We start from the raw sequence: 5,964 nt of genomic DNA on the forward strand, positions 1-5,964 counted from the left end.
AAAGCCTAAATCAGAACATAGAACTGCCCTTCTCAAATCCCTGCTTCTTCCAAAGTGGTTACATGTAGTATGAAGAATAGAATTTGTAAGATAGCCCTAGAATCATATGTATTTGGGCGTATGTCTAACTCTTCCTAAAAGAAAGCTAACATATATCTTCATAGACTCCACAGTGCCTTGCATATTTCTAAATATATACTAAGTCAGGGGTCTGCAAACTTTTTCTGTAAAGGGTGAGTTTTTAGACTTCATAAGCAATATAGCCTCTATATTTTGACTACTTATCTCAGCCACTGTAACATGAAAGCAGCCATGGACAAGAAATAAAGGAATAGGTGTGGCTATGTTCCAATAAAATTTTATTTACAAACCAGGTAGCAGGCTGGATTTGGCCCACAGGCCATACTTTGCTGAGCCCTGTACTGTGTCCTGAGTCTCATCTTGACAACATCAAAGAAAAATGAATACTGTGGTAGCCATGAAGGTGCCCCAGTCAGAGGCAATCAGCCTCCAAGAATACAATCATCCAACAGCTTCTATATGCAGGTTCCTTTAGGGCCTGCTGTTTTTAAGCTGAGGCCATGTGCTTCTCAGGCAGCTCTCAGCCTATGACTGAACATGGTAGTGGTACAAAGCCTTGCCATTTCTGGCCATCACAGGACAATCTTTGCACACGAGTAATCGTTGCAGAGAGCCCCATTCAGCTGGCCGAGATTTTTTAGAGCTGTGCTGCAATCTGAGGCTTTTCTTCCCCAATTCTCCTTTCTTCCCTCTCTGTTTTCACATGTGTCAGACTTGCATCACAGTCTAGAGGCAAGTAATGTGACGGCAGCTTAGACCTCAGTGGTAGCAATGCTAGTGGTGAGAAGTGTTCAAATTCTGGACAAATTTTGCAGATAGAGCCAACAGGCTTTGCTGATAGATTGAGTGTAGATTGTGAGTTAAAGAAAGGATTCAAGGATGATGTCAAAGATGATTCTGTAGAGTGCAGCTTTGTTTTTTAGTTCATTTCTGCTATTTTTATTATTACTTGCCTTCTGTTCTCTGTAGTTTTACTTGGTTGTTCTGTCTCTGAATTCTTAACTTGCACACTTAATGAATTAATTTTAAGCCTTTTTTCTTTTTTTAATATAAACATTTAAGGCTATAAATTTCCCACGAATAATATTTAGCTGCATACCATGAGTTTTGATGCATAATATTCTTCTCCATTCAGTTGTAAGTATTTTTTAATTTCAGAATTTCTTCATGGACACGAGTTGCTTAGAAGTGCATTTTCATACTTCCAAAAATATGGGTTTTTCCTAATCATCTTTTAAAAATTTCTACTTTATCTGCATTATGGTCAGAGGAAGTGGTCTGAAGAAGATTTTTTAAAACTTTGCTCAGATGCTGTGTTGGCTTGCTGAAAATTCTGTAATAATTTGGCATAGTCTTCTTTATATTCCATTAGGTTAAGCCTGGTAATTGTGTTGTTCAAATCTATATCTTTATTGAATTTTTATCTGCCTGGTCTAAATAATACAGAGAGAAAATTGTTCAAAACTCCCACTGTGATGTGGATTTGTCAATATCTCCTGTAGTTCTGTAAATTTTGCCTTGTATATTTTGAATCTAGGTTGTTAGGCACATTCAAGTTTATAATTTTTGTATTCTTATGGTAACTTGAAACATCATTACTTGTGATCTCCTTCTTTGTAGTAATGATATTTGCCCTCAGGTCTATTTTGTTTGATATTAATACAGCTAAACCACCTTTCTTTTGATTAATATTTGCCTGATATATGTCTCCCCACTGTTATGGGTCTTCATGTCATAGACATGTCTCTTTTTTAGTATAATTGACACACAGTGAAATGCACAGATCTTAAGTGTAATCATCCTTCCTTCTTCAATATCAGACCTCCTTCTCAGATTATTTTTTTCTTTTTCCTGAATCACATATTTAGAAACATATTTAGAGAGTCTGTTGGCGATAATCTCTGCTTTTGATTTTTAAAATGACTTTATATTGCCCTCGTACTTTTGAACTTTTAATTATTAAAATATTCAAACATATTTAAAAATTGATATAATTAACCTCCATGTACCTCCTGCCCAGCTTCAACAATTATCCAATCATACCAACGTTCTTTCATCTTTACCCCACATACTTTACCCACACCTGAATTATTTTGAAGGAAATTCCAGACATCATATGAATTCATCCATAAATATGCCAGTATAGATCCCTAAAATAAAACTGTTAAAAATTAAAGATAACTACGATATCATTATCACACTAGGAAAAATTAATGATTATTCTTTAATATTTGAGATTATTGAATATCCAGCCAGTGTTTTTGGCTGCGTTGGGTCTTTGTTGCTGCACGCAGGCTTTCTCTAGTTGCAGCAAGTGGGGGCTACTCTACGTTGCGGTGTGAGGGCTTCTCATTGGGGTGGCTTCTCTTGTTGTGAATCACGGGCTCTAGGCACGCAGGCTTCAGTAGTTGCGGCTCATGGGCTCTAGAGCGCAGGCTCAGTAGTTGTGTCGCATGGGCTTAGTTGCTCAGCAGCATGTGGGATCTTCCCGGACCAGGGCTCGAACCCGTGTCCCCTGCATTGGCAGGTGGATTCTTAACCACTGCACCACCATGAAAGTCCCTCTCATATCTCTTTTAATTGATAGGATTCCCCCTCCATCTTCTTGTTTTCCTTGCAATTTTTTGTTCAGGAAATTGGGTTGTTTGTTCTGTTGTGTTTCCTAGAGTATGGATTTTGCAAATTGTATCCTTTTGGTTTCATTTTAGTCCATTCGAAATCAAACCAACTAGCTATGCACAATCCTGAATCAAAGAACACACATATAAACCAGGCCATCAAAATTTACACTTAATTTCTTCCAGAGGTATGCAAACAAGGATGGCATCATTTCCATCCAATGTGAAGTACTAGGTAATGAGGCATCCTCCGTGTTTACTTCCTATTCTTTTATAGTGTTTTACGTGTATACCAAATGGTGACTTAAAACAACTAACAAAATTTAACAAAAAGATCAGTTATCAGATAGAACTGGTCGACAATTTAATTTAAAAAGTGAGGAAAACATCAACTACTTGAAGAAATGTATGTGGTAACGTGGGGAAAGGTAGATGGAGAATCTAAAATTTTTAACTTAAAAACATATTTCTTTCAAAAATCAAGGAAAATGAGAACCTACTGTATAGCACAGGGAACTCTACTTGGTGCTCTGTGGTGACCTAAATGGGAAGAAAATCCAAAGAAGAGGGGATATATGTACACATATGGCTGATTTACTTTGCTGTATAGCAGAAACTGACAGAGCAGTGTAAAGCAACTATTCTCCAATAAAAAATAAATAAAAATATAAAGTTAAGACAAAAAAAAATCAAGGAAAAGCGAGGTATCAAACTCCCCTGCTACAAATGATGGTGTTTTAAATTATATAATAAAGTATTTACTTAATCTGAATTCTTTGGGGAGGTTTTAAATGGTCACACTCTCAATGGAAATAAATCTTTTAATAACTGTCTTATTTAGATATAGTTCTCTGATGACAGGGCAATTTTCTGACTGCACATGAGATAAATGGAGTTAATACCATTAAGCAAACATGAAACTTTTGTTGTACTGTGATCATAGATGAGTCACTAAGTAAAATGATTAATCACAAATGAGTGTTGTTAGGCTCACTGAGTGACTATTCTTCCCTTGCAAGGCAGTTAGAAACTCTAAATTTATAAGCTAATGAGTTAATTCTAGCTATAAACAGACACAAGCATCAGAGTATTCAGGAAATTTGTACACAATTAACCTAAAATGATGACTATCTTAAAATATATTTTGGCTTATTTCTATTATATAGGGTATTGTACAAATATATAAAATGAAATCAAATACCTACAGATAAATTTTGAATAATGGAATACTAAGAGAACTATTTTAATGGAAGAAAATTTTAAAATAAGAGAATTTCAATACATGTCACTACAACATTAAAGAATCATAAATTATCTTCATTTCATCAGCCTATAAATGGCTGTACTTCATGTTGCAATGACTAGAACTTGTAACCTTAATAAGTAGCATTATCATGACCTAAATCATGTTGAAAGGAACAGGGCTTTACAAAGAGACAAACAGTATTCGTGCTTTCAATAAATATCCTCTTTCAAAAACAGGAGAAAATGAAGAACACCATTGTTTGGATTTTTTTAAAGAACTCTATTTGATTTTAAATCTTCATTAATCTCAGATTAACAAAGCTATTATTAATATTAAATTAGCAAAGTTATTTGCACATGTGCAAGGAAGGAACCATGGGGATGTATAAATGAAAATGAGGACTAGTGGGGAAGACAAATAAACCCTGCTAATTGTAAGAAAGAATGGCATACAGGCTAAAGCTCCTTTAGATTACTTCCTTCCTACTTTCTTGGCATTAAAAAATAGCTTTCCTTTAATGAAATGCATCTTGGTTCCATCTTTTGTGAAACTCTGAAAACCAAAGCAAAATAATGTAAGCTGTGTGAGGGCAGAGACTGTGTCTGCTTATTTACCACTTATCTCCTAGTGTTTACCACAGTGCCTACTACATAATAAGCATCCTATTGCTGAATACATAGATGAGGAAGCAGCAGCTGAGTTTTCCTTTGCAGGATAACAAGGATGCAACAGGAAGTCATTTCACTGTATATTTAGTAAATAATGTATTAGTTATCTATTGCTGCATAACCAATTACCCCAAAATTTAGCAGCTTTAAACAACACACATTTATTATCTCACAGTTTCTGTGGGTCAGGAATCTGGACATGACTTAGATGGGTGCTTGAGCTTAGGATCTCTTACAAGGCTGCAGTCATTCCAAGGCTCCACTGGGAAGGATCTGCTTCCTAGCTCACTCATGATTGTTGGCAGGATTCAGTTCCTCATGGGCTGAACAGGCCTTGGTAGAACTACCAAGGCCTCAGTCCCTTGGTTTCTTGTCATGAGGGCCTCTTCGCTGAGCATGTCACAGCATGGCAGCTTGCTTCATCAGAGTGAGCAACCAAGGGGACAAGAGAAAGTACAAGCAAAACAGAAGTCACAGTCTTTTGTAACCTAATCACAGAAGTGACATCCCATCCATTTTGCTGTATTCTGTCGGTTAGAAGCAAGTCACTAGGTCCAGCCCACACCTAAGGGAAGGGGATTACACAAAGGAGTGAATTATATGATCTTTGGGGGCCACATCAGGTGAATACTATAAATGCTGAGTAGACTGATTGATTTGAGTGTAGGGTAAATGAAGAAACGCATAGATGATGAAGCTGGAAAGTAGACTGGAGTCAGGCCGACTGTGGAGACTCTTGAGATGTCCTAAGCTGTCTGAACGTTGTTCTGATGCTTGCTACTCAAAATGCAGTTCATGGATCAGCAGCATTCATATCACCTAAATACTTCCTAGAAAGACAGAATCTTGGGCTCCTACCACAGACCCATTTAATCAGTCTGCCATTTTAACAAGATCCTATGAACATTAAAGTTTCTAAAATGCCACTCTTGTTGCTGAGAAGGAGAAAACAGCTTCTGTGAAAAGATTGAACATGGAAGGAAAAGGAGGAGAAATGAATCAAAGACGACTATGTTTTTTGAAAATACATCAGATTTGGTCTGATCATGGCATTAGGAGATTTACAGAAGAATATGGTTGACTCTCAATATCAGTGGTTCCCATACTTAATTCTGTACTTGAATCATCTGAGGAGCTTTTCAAAAGCTCCTTGGAGAAATTCTGATTCTAGGGCTGGAGCATCACGTAGTGCCAAAAATAAAGCACTAAAAATACAAAAGAATAGGGGTAGGTCAAAGGGACACTGGAGTCAACCTTTAAGATGGGGGGGAGGGAGGTCCAAATGGGAGGGGATATAGGTATACATATAGCTGATTCACTTCATTGTACAGCAGAAACTAACACAACATTG

Source organism: Lipotes vexillifer, unplaced genomic scaffold (assembly GCF_000442215.2).
Source record: "Lipotes vexillifer unplaced genomic scaffold, Lipotes_vexillifer_v1.1 scaffold669, whole genome shotgun sequence".
In the NCBI taxonomy this organism is placed as follows: domain Eukaryota; kingdom Metazoa; phylum Chordata; class Mammalia; order Artiodactyla; family Lipotidae; genus Lipotes; species Lipotes vexillifer.